Raw genomic sequence first — 16,753 nt, 5'->3', positions numbered from 1 at the left:
AGCCATAGGACATAGGAACCTTTTTCTCCCACGAAAGTACCTGCTCTCTAGCAGGGACGGAAAAGGGGGTGAAAAAAGGTTCTGATGAACTAATTTTAGTTTTGTGAACGCAACATTTCGGAACTATATCGGAACTAAAGTGGGAAAAGTACTGCGGTGTGAACGCGGCTAATTGTATTTAACTATTGCCCTTGCAGTAAAACATCACTTTTGAACGTTTAAAGGATTGTTTTTGGAGGAACTAAATTTGTTACAGGCAATTGCACTAAAATGTTCTGAAAAGTCGGTTAAGAGATGTTGTATGAATTATTTACGCTACACAGTCTGGGAGTAAAAAGGTCAGCAAGTACACGCAGTACTGATCTGTACATGAGACAAGTCCCAATGTGTAGCTCTGAGAAAGCCAGGGGCCATCCGTGCATGTGTCCATCTCTCGGTAGTAGTAGCAGCAGATTACAGCAGGCCTGATCACCACTAATCTTGGATTACTTTAAACAAACACACCAACAACCTGGAATTAGGCTGATCCTGCCTCCCAAGTCCAGATCTTTTTCAAAGCTTGTTTTCATAGCATCTGTTCTTAATTATAGTAAACACCTCAATGCACACTGTCAGAATTGACCTAACACCAACCAAAGTGCAACCATATGGGACGGAAAAGGATGACATCAACAAAAAGAGAACATATATAGGAAGTCATTTATATTAAAGCATGTTATTAAGTTATTAAAGAATAAGTATATTATATATTTTAGCTATTGTCAACAGATCACATGACTAAAAGTGACAATGACTTGATCCTAATAGCATGTATCGTCCATGTATTTTCTGCCTAGGACATTTTTCTGTAGCAATAACCTCCATTTCGTCCAAAAACCATTCAAAACACATCAACAAATGTATTCCCTCATCACAATGAACTTGGGCATTGTAGTTTATTTATAAATAACACCATCCCGTTCCCTTCAAAAACACAATAAAGCACCAAATTCGTCACTGAAAATAGATCCCATGATATCTACAACTCCTGATTGATGGAGTTCACAAAAGAACTACAGAGCCCAGATGTTTAAGAACATTTTTTTTATTTTTAAGGAGAAAATAAACTTTAAATGGCCAAACTGTATTTTCCGCTTATCTAAACAATGAGGGACAACCTCCTAAGTTGCTGCACCAAATACACGAGGTCTCTCGTTTACTAATAAAATAATAAAGAGTGAAATAGAAACAATAAAAAGAAACACAGAAACAGTTTCATACTATTCATATCATATTACAAATGGCCAAAAATAACTTGAAAATAGCCTCTAATGGTCCCGGTTATACTGACGTGAGGATTTTTGACAACCTATACTTACAGAGCCCTTTCTGCCATGTAAAAAGGAAATGTGTTCACCCTTTTCGACTGATATTGCCATAATGAAGCTTCCCAGCACACACACAAGCAGGCTTACGTGAACTAAATTCTGTGAAGTAATCAGATGGAATTGAGTAAATATAGGTCAAGCACAAATTCAATTACTAATTACATCCTAATATTTAAAATTTGGAAAGATCCCAAAGGCGAACAAGATAGAAATACCTGGCTTTTATTGAATGGAAATCGCGTAGAGAACACACATAAATGCATTCACACAAAAAACACTGTCTGGTACAAAAATGGTTCGTCTTCAGGAAGAATGATGACTGTGAAAATGGCGCTTGAGCTTAATGACCCAGGCCCTGCATTAGAGAACTGAAGAGAGTCTGGAGGAGGAAACTAATCTCAAATCCCTTTCACACTCACTGAGCTAGAGTGGCACTTATTTCTCCTTCTCTTTACTCCCCACTTCCACGGCTTCCTTCCTTCAGGCCAGAAGAGCAAAGGGACAACAATACTCCTCCTTGCCTTTTTGCCCCTGCCATACACACACTCACACACATACAAATGTCCCTGGCCATCACACACACTACGGGTCCTCCATCACCACACACGCAGCTCTGCGCCCTTCTATCCGAGGCACAAATTCTGCCAAATGTAAACAGAGCGGTGCCAACAAAAACACTCAGGAAGTCCGCTGAGGTCACTTGTTAGTGTTTCAGGGGTCAGAGGGTAAAGCCCCGCTCCCCCCCAGAGGTCGCCCATAAATAACAGCTCTATCAGTACAAGGCAGAGTGACACACTGTGAAACATCCATGGTGAGAAGACAAATGAGGAGCCACACACAGACACAGACACATGGGGCGACGGTCAGTTATGATGTCTTACTTTGCCCAGTTTCAACAAGATACAACAAGCTGAAGCACTGTGATTTTAAATCTGTGTATCAAACATATTTTTTAGTAAGACAACACAAGTTAACAAAGATAAAAGCTTAAAAAAAAAATCGACCATATAGGTTTTCTGCTGATTTGCAACAGACAGAATATGGACGCTGAGACATCTTGATTACATGTCATTTGTTAGACTCTTTTATCCAAAGTGATTACATACATAGAGTACTGTGGACAATCCCCACAGGAGCAATTTGGGGTGAAGTGTCTTGCCCAGGGACACAACGACATGCTGACTGCAGTGGGACTCGAACTTGCTATTCCCTGATTTGAACTCCATCACACTATCAACTGAGCCACAGCCTCCCATAATAATGAGTTCCAGCTGTGGCTCCAAGATAACCCATACAACACCTACAGTAAATATTTTTGACAAGACACTCCCTGGCTGGTATATGCAGTAAAATGTGTTTCAAACTCCATGCACCCATGTTGGTACACAACCTTTACTTGTTACCCTAACTCTAAAAGAATATAGTCCAAGCCAACATAAGATTTTGTCAGACAATCCATATCAGTGATGCGTTTACCTGAGATCTTCAAATCCTGCCCACTTCATCACCTCTGCACACCCAAACCCAACCACTGCTTACAGTGATGTTGTTCGGCCACTCAATAGGGAGTATTCTTCCTTATCAGACCTGACGAAAAAATCTGCACCATTACTCACATGCCTTCCAGAAACCTCTTTCTTGTTGTGCCTCTCGTCACTCTGACACACGCCCTGTTTATTTTCTCCCTGAATTCGTTCTCATCCCCTCGCCTCATGTACACATTTCTTCACTTGACCACACTCCTTCTTTACTTTAATTACTTCAACAAATATTATATGTACACTGCAAATCTGCTGAGTTTTTGTGTTTTCTTTTGTATACATCCAGGGAATGCCCGCTGAGTCTACAGCTCTTGTGACACTTTATTGATTGCAGTGTTTTGATTGCCGCCGCTGCATGGAGGACAGAACACAGGTTCAGCTTGTAATCTGTAGGAACATAGCGTGTTCGATGTCACAGATAGGTGACTGTATAAAAGCTTTGGGTTTGGTTTACTGCTCAGAAAACAGGGTGAAGCGACAGCCATAACTGAGAGTGATATAAAGGCCTTTTGGCTCCCCAACAGGCAGATAACCAGTTTTGATTTACAAGCTTCATATTTATAGAGGGGAATAGGCAAAGTCACTGGATTGGCAACAGCATGGAGAACTGGTTAGATACAGAAGTAAACACAAAACGAGAAGTCATCCTAACTTAAAAGATAACCAGCATGGTTACATTCGGTTGTATATAGAAACATCATAAAGTTGCTAAAAGAGAACAAACAAAAGGCTGAGATTATAGATACGGATGATTTCCCAGGAGAGCTCAACAATTTAGAATCATGAGATATAAAGGGCTTGGATGTGCTCAAGAAAAAGGGTCAATCTCCACTGATGCATCTCACGACACAGCTACACAATAAAGCAACTGGGTGTAACGGCTCACAAATAACAGCAAGCCTTAACCCAAAAGCCATGATAAAAGAATGGGTGAAAACCTTCAAGGCAGGCAAACTCGTCGAACTGGGTGTGTCGAGAATCATCTCTAAACAGATCAGGACGGTATAAAAAAGCTAAGTAAGATTATGGGTGGACGCAAACTAGACAATCTGGCTAAATGTGGGTGGATATGCAAGACTTAGGAAGGAAATTGGGAACAGGTGAGCAATTTGATGGGGAAGGTCAGGTGATGGGAGTTAGGGCTGCTCAATTAATTGTATTTTAATCCTAATTCCTTTTTTTGCTTACAACGATTATGAAAACGACATAATCGAAATAAAACGATTATTTTTTTATTTTGTTTTATTATTATTTATTAAAAAAATAAATTATTGGTTTTTCAATTGAAATATATTTAAAGTTCAGGGTAATTGACTGTTAAAAACATACTATAATTTTTTTCAATAAATTTATGTTTTCAATGTATAATCTATTTTAATAATCGTGATATCAATTATTTACCCAAATAATCGAGATTATGATTTTTGCCACAATTGAGCAGCCCTAATGGGAGTGGCAGGAAAGGGGCTGGGTGGTGGAGTGAAGTCACTGCATGAGACAGGTGGGACGTTTTGATGGCATGTGGTGGACAAGTGGAGCAAAGTCAGTGACATGACCCTGGGATGGGAACATGTTGCTAAGAGGAGTTTCTTTCATAAGGGCAGAATAAGCAAAACAAACTGAAGCAACATTGTGACAATGTGTCCCTTGTATGAGTTCTCTCACATGATTTAATTCAAGAGTATGTATAGGCATGGCAATACAAATTCTTGAATGAGTACCGAATGTCCCGACACAAAATCAATCAGCTGATGGTGGTTTTAAATGTTGGCCTTTTCCTTAGTCTGCATTTTTCCACAAACAATGCACTGACCTGCTGACAGCATTTATTTTCAATTCTATAGTGGAGCGTCTCCTCTGTGGTCAATCAGCGTACTCTATATATCCGGATATAGGAAGTCTATATGGCCTTGCATTATTGGAGCAGCCTCTCAATGTTAACAGAGGAACCATTAGGCCAAATGGAAGCCTTCCCTTATGGCAAGATCCCAGTCCCACTTAAGGCCCTCGAGAAACTTAGGAATTGTTTATGCAAAGTATGTTAGTCCAATATCCCCCTGTCCAATCTCTTCTGGGATAATAAAAAATACTATGCTTCATTTATGAGGGCACAAGACCTATTCATTCTGTTCCTTGCCCATAAACCAGATGTGAGTGTGTGTGAGTGTGTTTCAAGTTCATCTACAGTGCAGTTATCAATAGTGCTTTTGATATAATCTTTGCAACAACACTGATGATCGTCATATGAGAGGATGTGCGTGTGTTTCAGGAGGGGAGCAGCACACACGCACACACACACACACACACACACACACACACACACACACACACACACACACACACACACACACATTAAAATACACACACCGCTGAGCTTTTTCCTCTGAGATTAAAATGACTTGGAGGCTAAAAATGACAGTTTATAAGAAGAAAGATTATCTGCTGGGAAGAGAGAGACAAAAAACAAATCCTCCCTTGCCTTATCTGTCATGACAAAGCAGCAAGGAGAGGGGCTAGTAATGAGAGATAGTGTGAAGAAAAAGTGACTATCCAAGAGTAAAAGAGGAGGCACAGATTCATAGAAAGACAAGAACAAGTGTGAGGCTGAAAGGGCAAGGTGGAATGCATCACATTATCAAAACTATCTCACATGTTTACGATCCGCCCAGATGTTTCTACTCCTTATCTGTGCGCCTGCTGAGTAAGCTTTCACTTCCACTTCCTCTCTGTCCCTACAGCACCATATTTCCATAACACAGTAACTATAATGGCTTCTCTAGAGCATGACATTCATTTTCCTCGCCTACTATACTGATGTGACTTTATAACCACTTCAAAAATGGTCTCTTAATGACAGCAAGGTCATTAAGGATGATTAGCAATATCTATCACTCTAGGGTTACTCGCCCAGGGCTGGATGACGCCTTTTTCTTGATCCAACAAGCTCTTCCACTTCCACAAATGCAAGGAAATTGCAGTTCTCCATTAGCGGCGGTAGTGCTCAGTTAAAAGCAAAATCACTTATGGTTACCTTTAACTTCCCGGAATTAAACATTCACCTGCAGTGTTGGCAGTGAGAACAAGCTGTAAACACAACACTGACAGACTTTCACCTTCTACTGTAAGTTGATATGATGATGAATTTGTTTGCAAACTGTTGCTTTTTTAAACATCCAGCAAATATGGACCCCCATTGGCCTTAAGGAAATGGGTTTCTGACCTGATTCCACAATTCTGTATTCTTTTATTTCCGTTTTGGTCCGCACTAACTCCTAAAGGGAAAATACTTGAGTCTAAGCCACTATGTTCACCAGCTATTCACTAACTTTGTTTGTTTTGCTGTTTGGGGATGGGCACATGGGAGTTTCTCCCCTTTGAGACTATACCATAACAGAAAAGTTGAGTGCTGGAAAAATCTCAACAGTATAGGCTGAAAGTGAAATGCTCTGTTGAGCCGAGGGGAACTGCAGAGTTGGGAGCTAATGATCTATGAGTTGTCAATACAAGGTACTTAGTAGTAATTAGATCCATTGTTACTGTAAAAGCATTGATTAAAGCCACAATGAGGTCTGGCTACAAGTAAGTGTGACCTACTGTGAGGGAGAATGGGGTTGTTTTAGCATTAGATAGCGACACAACTGCAGTGTCATAAGAAAGGCCTTTAAACTGTCTTTATCAGGGGAGATAGTGAGTGTGCTCTTTTTGGCAACAGTTTCACACTTACACTCCAAGGAGCGGCTCAATGTGACCAGTTTTCTCCTGCTCACTGAGAACTATGTCGGGTAGAGCTCTAAAGGGCAACTTTGACTGTAGTTGGTTGGTAGAACAGCGTGTGACTTGTTCATGTTTTCATTTTCTATTGACAGTCCAAGGATGAATGACCTTCCGGTTACCAGCCCATTCCCCCAATCTAAATTGGTGAAAGCAGATCCATCCCAGTGTCCAGCCTGCGAGGTCAGGAGACAGCCATCAACACACCTAAACACGCCATCCATCTTTTTTTCTGGCCTCCATGCAAAGACTAAAATGCACATACAGAGCCGCATAGAGGCAAACACACAAAGACATATAGGCACACAAAACCTGACACTCAAAAATGTGGCTGTCCAGAGTCATAATGCTGCATGAGGATTGGGTGGACAAGACAAGGGGCTGTCAGCTCGATTGCCAGTCGCTGACACAACACAGAGCAGCAGACCGGATATAGACACACACCGCAGGGATGAGGCCGATAAAACATGCCTCGCTCATACTATAAAAATAACAAACACACAACATTGCTATTCAATCTAGTTAGTTGGCCGTGCACCAATGTAGTCTTTATCGGTGTTAAATTAAATATTTCATTGTGATTCTTAATTGTATGACGAGTATTTTTCATTTGATGATTTAATTTTTGGATCAGAGGTCTGAATTGTAGTGTTTTTAAGGAGACGTTTTCCAAATGTTGGACAGTGAAGACTAATAAGTGGAGGTTTTGATCCGTAGAAAGCTGACATTTCTATAACTGATTCCTGAAAAGGGTGCTATAAAGTGTTTTGTTAAGGGTCCTAAAATAAACATATAGTTGTGCCTGTGAGACAGTAAATAAACAGGCAACAGAGAGCCCAACAAGTTGCCAGTGCTGAACACCTTTTGATCTGATCATCACACCAAAACATAACAAATCATTACTCGCACTTTTCTTGACCTTGCTAAAACATGCCTTTAGGACTTGAGATGACTTGCTTCAGGAAAAGCTGTATCAGGTGTGACTGTAGCTATCAAGATGAATACTACGAAGAGTCCATGTCCTGTTTAAACTTCGAAGACAAACACATTATCTCAGAAATGCAATGGGTGTGTGTGTTATGTTAACAAACAATGCTATCATCTTGAAATGTGTGGTCTTGTCAACAACGATCCACAACAGTGACGTATGTAGGGCAGAAACCCAGCTGAGAAACAATAGACACAAACCCAAACAAAAACACACTCTTTGTCCGGTGTCACCTGCTGTGATCAAACATGATTACAAAAACAGAGTTACGCCAAGGAGTTGGTCCAGCTGATATTGTTCTATTCAGAGACTGGAATAGAAACAGAAAGCCTACGTGATAAGAGCCAGACTTCATCACTAGTGGCAACCTGAGCTGAAATCCATATGAGCTGAGCCATTTAGGGATGCACAGACCCATTCTCTGCTCTCATAAAACCCCGCTGCCTCCCTGATCCACTGCACAGTGTAAATTCCAGACAGGAGTATGTCATGGCCAAGGGTTTTTCAGCTCATGCGCGCCATGTTGGAGCAGACTGCTCACATCACAACACAGCAGAGAATATGCTACCCTGGAACTGTCCTCCCCTCCACAGCCAGCAGCCTGACAGCATCCCTTCACCATGCAGTGATAGCAGAGCACTGGAAATACAACGTCGAGATAAAAACATCCTGAAGCACTCTCCTCTCCAAACAGATCGATGTTACATAATGTATCATCAAAAGCATTCCGCGTAAACATATCGCCCCGTTACACCTGTCGTCCGGCTGTATCATGGCTTCAAAGTAGTACAGTATATAGCGGGCCTCTGACATTACCATAACGCCTGTTGACATGACATGATCGTGCAGCTCTTTCCCCCCCTATTTTTCACCACCAAAACAGCGCGTGATTTGATTGTAAGCTTTTCTAATTTGCATGTCCATTTGGAGGATGCTGCGCCTCTTGTGAGTTGTAACCTTAAATATTAATGTGTTTACAGTAAAGGATTTCACAATATCGCCCTTATTTTTGTATTGTGTCCTTGTCCCTGAGCCTCTCAGTCATCTCCGCAGCCCGGGTTAAAAGGATGCTGCCGGGCTGGAAGCTTAAATATTGCGCCGTTGCACAACCAGCCGCTGGATAAAGCACCAAAAGCAGGTCACCCTCATGGAAACACACACACTGTACAGTACATCACGACTTACTCAGATGCAGATGCCTTCCCGCCACGGACGTCTTCCAAACAGGGGCTCTTCTTGTTTATTTCTGAGCGTCAATTCGGAGTACTCTACCACCCCTTCCTCTCCTCCTCCTCCTCCTTCTCCGCCTCCTCTTCTTCTTCTTCTGGTTGGCACCCCTCCTGTTATTGCCAAGGTGATGCCGTGGGCAGCCTGAGCGCGCAGTCCGACAATAATAAGAGCCCAATGGCTTCCTCTCGAGCGAAAAAAACGCACGACGGACCTGGCTGTGCCCTCAGTGGAAATCTCAGGGGCGGCGGGGCGTCGTCTGAAGCAGGTTGTAGTCTAGTTAGTGCATGTGTGTGAGAGAGAGAGAGTGATATGTGAAGGGGAGTGGGAGAGAGAGGGGGGAAAGAATACGCCTCCCTGCCTTGTGGAGATAAAGGGGGCCCAGAGTGTGCGCGTTGACTGATATATTGGTCCGGCTCTCCCCCAGCCTTATCATATGACGTCCAAGGAACCGGGCTGTCTGCTTCAGGGCTGCAGAAGAGAAGAAATGTTCTTACAGACCCTAATTGGGATCAAATCCAGTCCTCCTGCCAGAGGGGAAAAGGACAATTCGTTCAGTGTTTCTGCCCCACTTCTCCATCTAGTGGTGGAGTGGCTCAATGTCAAGACCTCTGAAGATGTGGTGCCATTATTTTTACATAAATAACCTCAGGCTCTGAATGGATCACAGCCTGAAGCAGTGATTTTTCAGTTAGAGTCTTTATTCCCTGCAGAAGTATACAAAATGAATCACAGCACCAAAATAAATGATTTTAATATCGCCTATTATTGTCCGACCCAAATGATTCTGTCACATCTGCATCTTCAGATAAACCATAATATGTTGCACCTGCCCCCAGACCCCAGCAGGGGGTGCTCGTGTTGTAGACATGTCCCATCGTATTATTTAAATCTGTTTATGCATAAGTGATGGTTAAACTAAGAAGTCGTTTTTTTTTTAACATCCACGAGGATTTTCTTTTCATGTTAACAAAGACATGTGTCATGGGACATTTTAATCTTTATGTAGGGAGGATTTTCTTCAGGACTGTTGTATTAGCCTGCTAACTGTTAGATATCCCTAATAAACAGCCCTAGGGAGAAAAACTAACATTACATCAACATCTTTTTTTAATAGTTATTATGAGAGGGTTTTATGTCATACAAATAAAACACTTAATCTCATGCGTGCGGTTGATTTGTTTTTTTTCTGCAAATGTTGCAAATGTATTTAGGCATTAGTAATTATTTAGTAAGAGTTTAACATTTACATTTGCCTAATCAGATTTTCAGATCAGATCAAATGCTACTTAATTAAATTAAATCAATGCATGCTGGGTTATTATAAATCAATGTAGCCTTATGTGTTAACATGGGACATGGACGTTAGATACATCGTTGACACTATAGAGAAAAGTAAACCAATAGGTTTAGGGTTCTAGGTTTAGTCCTTTAACCTAAAGTCATTCTACTCTTTCTTAGGGAGTTTCAAAAATGAAATGTGCAGGCAACCCCAATGCCAAACACAAGCTTTCCCTGACATCTAGGAATGTGGAAATATGGAACATTTGCAGAAAAGGGACACACAAAGCGACCAGATTGGCATGTGTGTAAATAGGAAAGTAGCTGAGCAGATTTGGGAACTGGTGATGGAGAAAAGGATTTAAATCCACTCTGAGAGACAAGCGCCTCGTTCTCTCCGTGTCTCTTGCTCACTTTCTGCACATCACGGCTCTCATCTCTCTTTCCCTCTGGCCATTTGAACTGCAAATCCGTCGACACACTCGCGCACGTTTGCATACACAGAATCCCTAAGTAGACAACAGACAAATAAAACTACACTTAGGAGGGGGTGGGTTTGGAAGAGAAACGCAGGCTCCCTTCTTGTGTCATGACATCATGATAAACACTGCTGACAGATGAGGGTCAGGCATATTTTGGGCATCTCAAAAAGACAATCATTTTCTCCTTGACAAACAGAAAGGGAGGCAGCCGGCTGAGTCTTATTCTGAAAATGATAGTGATGTTTCACAGGCAAAACACCTCAGTTTGTATGTGAGGAAAAGCTGAACACATGTGTTTGTTTGCAGGAAGGTTAGCGTGTGTGTCTTTTTGCAAACATGTGCCTGTGTGTTCCAGTAGTGTGTATGCGCATGTGTGTTTGCAGACTGACTTGAGCCCTCACAGCCCTCGGGGCCAGCTCAGCACTTGGCGTTTTATCTCTCTCTCAGAACCTCGGTCATGAATAAACATCGGCGGAATACAAAAATTACCCAAAACGAAAATAACTTGAGTGGAATTTGGAGGAGGCGGGCGTAAATCCACAGCAGGAGAGGGGTGTTGAGAAAGTGAATGGATAAGGGAGAGTGAGGCAGAGACTAAAGTATTGAAGGAGGGAGCTGAAAGGCAGATTGAGGCCTGCGGGAGGGAGGAGTACAAAGAGTTTCCTCCATCCTGGAATACCCTCAGTGCACAGGGCCAGAAAAATGCCAAAAACAATTCTCTTTTTGTTTTTTCGTCTATCAGTTTGTGTCTCTCACTCTATGCTTTAAAAAGGTCAATAGTGGGCTACTGTAGATTGTTTTGTTTCCTCAGCAGTAATGTGCTGTTGTAGCTGTGCACGTGGGTGTGTGAGTGGGAGAACTGTTGCACTTTTTCTTTTGTTGCTCTGGTTTGTAATGAGCAGTTTCACTCGACTACATCAAAAGATAACGCTTCGATCCAACCCTTTAACGTGGTGTCTATCTAATTTGCTACATTTTGTCATTCTTCATTCCTCCATCCTGTGTCATTTTTTACTTCTCTTTGTGCCTCTCTCCATGGCGGCAGAATACCGCCACTGAAACAGACATGAATAATGAAAGAAGAGCGCTTGGTCTCCGTCTGAAAACGTTTTTAAATACCGTTCTCTTAATCTGCCGGCTCTTTTGAATATGCACACAAATGAACATCAGTCTGAAGCTGTACATCCACAGGGGAATAATGAGGGTCATGCAATGGAAATGTGCGAGTGTGAATGGATGTGTTGGCCTCATTATAAAGTGGCATCATTAGTCACACACACACACACACACACACACACACACACACACACACACACACACACACACACACACACACACACACACACACACACCCTCCCCCTGTCTCTTCTGGTGTTGGATCCAGTGGAGATCAGATGTGACACTGTGTTAATTGGTATCTGTTATGCAGGTCAGCGAGTATTGTGGTGAAGCCAGTGATCCATGTATAAGCTGAACTGGGAGACACAGTGGATTGACAGCTCTTTCTTTTCTGTCTTTTGCCAATGAAGTCACTTTAAACTGGTCATTTTTATCTCCACAATTCATTGATCTGTTTTAGCTTCCTTTCCCCCCCTCTTTCTTTTATCAATGTTAGTCATCTCTATCTCTTGTTTCCCATTGTGTCACCTCTCAAATTCTGTTTTTCCTTCATTCCAATTTTAGATTTTCCACCTTCATTCCTTATGTACATCTCTCCCTGTCACATGCATGCTCTTTTGTTGCTTCCACCCTTTCATTCATCTCCTCATCCCATCTCTTTCTTCAGTCCCTGTGGCTTTTTATTGTTGATTCCTTTATTTGTTACTCTGCTCCTTCCTTCCCTCCTTGGCCTCATTTTTCGCTTTTATTTCGTTTCCTCCCTCCATTCTTTACAATATCAATCAATGCATATTCCTACTTCCACCTCTTATCATCACTCACGGCGTATGACACAAGATGTAGCTTGACTACCAGTAAACAGTCAGACTCACTTAGAGCCAATCAGATATATTTAGATGCAGTCTTTATCTCTGCTCCCCTGCTTACGGCTGATATGAAATAGGATGGATTATAGGCGTAAGTACAGATGAGTTTTTTGCCGCAGCACATTAATTTACTCATTAAATTTAGGCTCCCAGACCGACTAATTTAGACTGAATTAATCATGGGATTGTCTTTTATTATTTTTTAGACTGGATTATTTGCAATGGTGAAACATTTATGTTACAGTACACATATGCCTGTGTTGCAGTTTTGATAAAGTGTACTATTCACTTGTGACTGCTGTGCAACGTTGCAGCTAAATGTTTGTTTGTCTTTTATTTATTTCTTTGTGTACAATGCATAACAACCCTGAGCATCTTAACTGTGGCGATGTGAGGACTGAAAGTGGGTCAGGCGGTTGCAAGAGTGCGGATCGTCTGCCAAGAGCTTCCTTTAGAAAACCCTATCATATATGACACGATTTTCTGGCAGGAGATATATATGAATTTGAGAGGACGTAAGGGAGTAGAGATAAGCAGTGCAGAGAGATGAGGCATATGCAGTCAGAGCAGAAGCATGCACGGACATGATACAAGCAAGCAAGCACATGACGTATGTACAAACACACACTCTTATTTTCTTACATTTAAGAAGGTTACAATGTAAGAGGGTGGTGAAGGACAATTATTCATAGGGTTTGATGCAAATACATGTAAGGGTAACACATACATCAACACATGCATGCACCAAGGCTCCCACATCGACACACACAAACACACATAGTCCCAGACCCAATTAGTCTGGTCTAATAACTGTGTCAGTGTGTTACCCTTTGCTAGGCCTGTAGGGTATCAAAGCCATGTACTGTCAGTGTACAGTCTTACTCATGCATGTGAGGCAGAAACCACATCAGCGCACTCATGCTCAAATACAGCACCCTATCCCCTCTCCTCTGCCTCTAGATGTAGACGAAAAGCACAAGGCCAAATGTAAGAGCGAGTGTGTGAAAGTGTATGTGAATATTTATGTGATTGCTGTCCGCCTGTATAAGGGTGTTTCTCTTAAATCTCTACGTCTGGGTTTAGTAAGTAAGTGTGTTACCGTGTGCGCTCATGCATGTAGGGTAAAGGGTTACAGGAGTATGTTGTTTCCATCTCCATCTTTATTGCCTCACTTCTCAGTTAAAGCATGAGGAGACAAGCCAGGCACACACATCAAGAATAATTGGGGAAGCAGAGAGGGGACTTACAAACGTTCCCTGCTTTGTAGAGTGTATCTTTAAGCTGTCACACAAAAGCTTTGCAATCTAAGCTAAGTCAACTTTCGAGGAATATTTTTAAAACAGTCTTATTTACAGACTCTTAGCCGTGTCTGAGTTTCAGGAATCTTTGGCCATTCTAGCTGAGGGGCTTTAGTGATGACGATGCCAGTCTGTTGGCCAGTCCACCGTTATGTCCTACAAACTCAAATATATCGTAAACTACTACAACGGTTTCAGGATGGCATGACATTTCTTACAGACATTCATAGTCTCTAGAGGATGGAGTCGTACTCACATCCTCTGACTTTTCCTGCAGCGCCACCAGTAGTTTGACATTTGTGGTTTGGAGCGAAATGTCACTGGTTATTGAATTGATTGCCATGGAATTCGGTACAGATCATGCAGCCCTTAAGATGAATTGCAAACACTTTAGTGATCCCTTAACTTTTCATTTACTGACATGAAAAGGTCAAAATGTTGATTCGTCAGATATTTCTGTTTATGAGCAAATAACTGCAAAACTAACATTAACTTTATAATCAGCCTCACCTGTATATTGGGTCTATAGCTGCTTAAAATCTGTGTGTTGTGAGCATGTTGGCGTGATAACGTTAGCATTTAGCTCAATGAAGAGTGGAGCTAGTGTGGTCCAAACCCTAAAGGTTAGGTCTTAATTTAGGTGAGAAAGTAAAACTGGTTCATGTCAGAAATATCCAATGAATCAGTGTGCTTGAAAAGCGAGCTCCCATAAAGCAGCGGTGGTCTTAAGAGGTGAGGCCAACCCTATAAAAGCGTCAGGCTCCTTGCTGGGCTAAAAACAATGTAACATGTAGCTTGGTATAGGAGATTTATCACCCTGTGTAGCCTGCGGGTTGAAGAGAAAGGGAGCTAGCATATATCCTTAACTCCAAACTGTATCCATGGAGGGAAATAGTTTCTCCTAACAGCTAAATGCCTGCACATTCTGGGTGTGGATGTTATTCTTAATTTCAAGCCACGTTGTCAGGTTGTGGGTCATGTTTTTGTCTTTACATTGCCTTGGACCCCTAGGTAGAAACAAGGAAATGCAGCTACTGACTCAGTGAAGCCCGCCTCAGAGAAATGTCAGACTGAGCTCCCAGCTGTGCCGGCAGACGGCTGACTGGCACATTAAGGCTGGTTATCTTTTGGGATCCGAAAAAGCTCGGTGTCTGGGTCTGGCTGGTCGACAAATGACAGGATTTCTAATGTGGTTTAATAAGCCCTTGTGGGACTAAGTGTAATTTATAGTTGGTCCCAGGATGAAACTTTTAACAAGCGTTACACCATAGGAATATGACACCATTACTTTTAGATTTTTTTAGAACAGATTTTCCTCAACCGTGGGTCCTTATCTGAAATAAGCCTTTAGACGCTGAGATCTAATGTCAATATAGTCAATCCCTGTATATCCAGGAGGGCGATATTTTGGATATGACAATCTTTCCATGTTAGAAAGGGATCCATATCTGAAATGTAAGAACATTACAGCCTATATTGATCGGAGTGACAGTAAAAAAGATCCCTGCCACCGTTTAAAAGCCTAATTCGTTATTCGAGAAACTCAAAGATGGAGGAAAATCAGGATAAAAGCTCCAAATCCTCCATGTGAGAAAGGTTCAAGAGGAGCTGGATTAGAGGACAGTAGGTAGAATGACAGTGACAGAGCGACAAAGATAAAAGTGAATACGGACAAAAGGCTTTTGTGCTGTTCTGCAGTGGTAAACCAGTCCTGAAAAGAGGGTCAGCAGCTTCCCCTGGAAAGCCACTCTCACCGCACACACACACACACGGCAGAACAAATAGAATCATGCCTAAAATCAGCTCATTCCACATTTTCTGTTTCCTCCTGCAGTCACACACGAATACTCACTTGTTGTGCTTTCTGGGCCACCAAAAGGAGAGAGTAAAAGAGAGAGAGAGCGAGAGGAAGACAGAGAGATGCTGCCTTGCTGAGTGTGAGTCATGGACAGGCTGACTGTCCTCAGGCATCAGTACACCATCTGCACCCCCGCTGCCTGTACGGCCTCATCACACAGCTCAATGCTCCAAAGCCCCGGACACACACACATGCAAACACGCCGAAACAAACAAGAATATAGAAATAAAAACGCACAAATCTGACACATATCTGAATGGACACATAATCTGAATACATCTGGACCACATACTACTTTTATACACATACATACAAACCCTACCTGCTATCTGATAATCATCCACCCGGGCCTAAAGCATGTGAATCATGCTATAGTTTATATCAGGAAAAACCAACTGGCAGAAGTTATTTTAAATTTAACAAAAAACACAGTTAGTGCACATGCTCAAACACAAATCCATCTTATTAATAATACCTCACTATAATACATATTATCGTTATTATTATGAAAATGAATACTCCCAATAAATGAGTACAAAAACACAAAAAATTCAAAATGTTTACGCATTCATACACACCCACACCCCCACACACACACACACACACACACACACACACACACACACACACACACACACTACACAGCACACACACACACACCACACACAGACACGCACACATATTGTATCTCTCACACACACGCACACACACACACAAACACACACACACACACACACACACACACACACACACACACACACACACACACACACACAGTATCCCTGCAGGTCATTTGGGACTGACCAGTGTTTCAGCAGTATTCATTATGGAAACCTGACACTCGCCCACACAAAAGGAGCAAATGTTGCAAATGTGCTGTATCTGTCTGGCTGTGTGTGTGTGTGTGTGTGTGTGTGTGTGTGTGTGTGTGTGTGTGTGTGTGTGTGTCAATGTT

The 16,753-nt window shown here is 42.0% G+C and overlaps 1 protein-coding gene across 1 annotated transcript in view; it reads right to left on the bottom strand.

Annotated features, from left to right (window-relative positions):
- palm1b (paralemmin 1b) overlaps positions 1–9,263 on the bottom strand; it is a 21,386-nt gene extending 12,123 nt beyond the window's left edge. Inside the window, exon 1 of the mRNA XM_010782958.1 lies at positions 8,853–9,263. The gene's annotated coding sequence lies outside the window, so the exon portion shown is untranslated. The remainder of the gene's footprint in view (positions 1–8,852) is intronic.
- Between the last annotated feature and the right edge of the window lie 7,490 nt (positions 9,264–16,753).

Source organism: Notothenia coriiceps, unplaced genomic scaffold (genome assembly GCF_000735185.1).
Source record: "Notothenia coriiceps isolate Sejong01 unplaced genomic scaffold, NC01 NC01_scaffold00024668, whole genome shotgun sequence".
In the NCBI taxonomy this organism is placed as follows: domain Eukaryota; kingdom Metazoa; phylum Chordata; class Actinopteri; order Perciformes; family Nototheniidae; genus Notothenia; species Notothenia coriiceps.
This window is presented reverse-complemented; position numbering and strand designations above follow the sequence as displayed.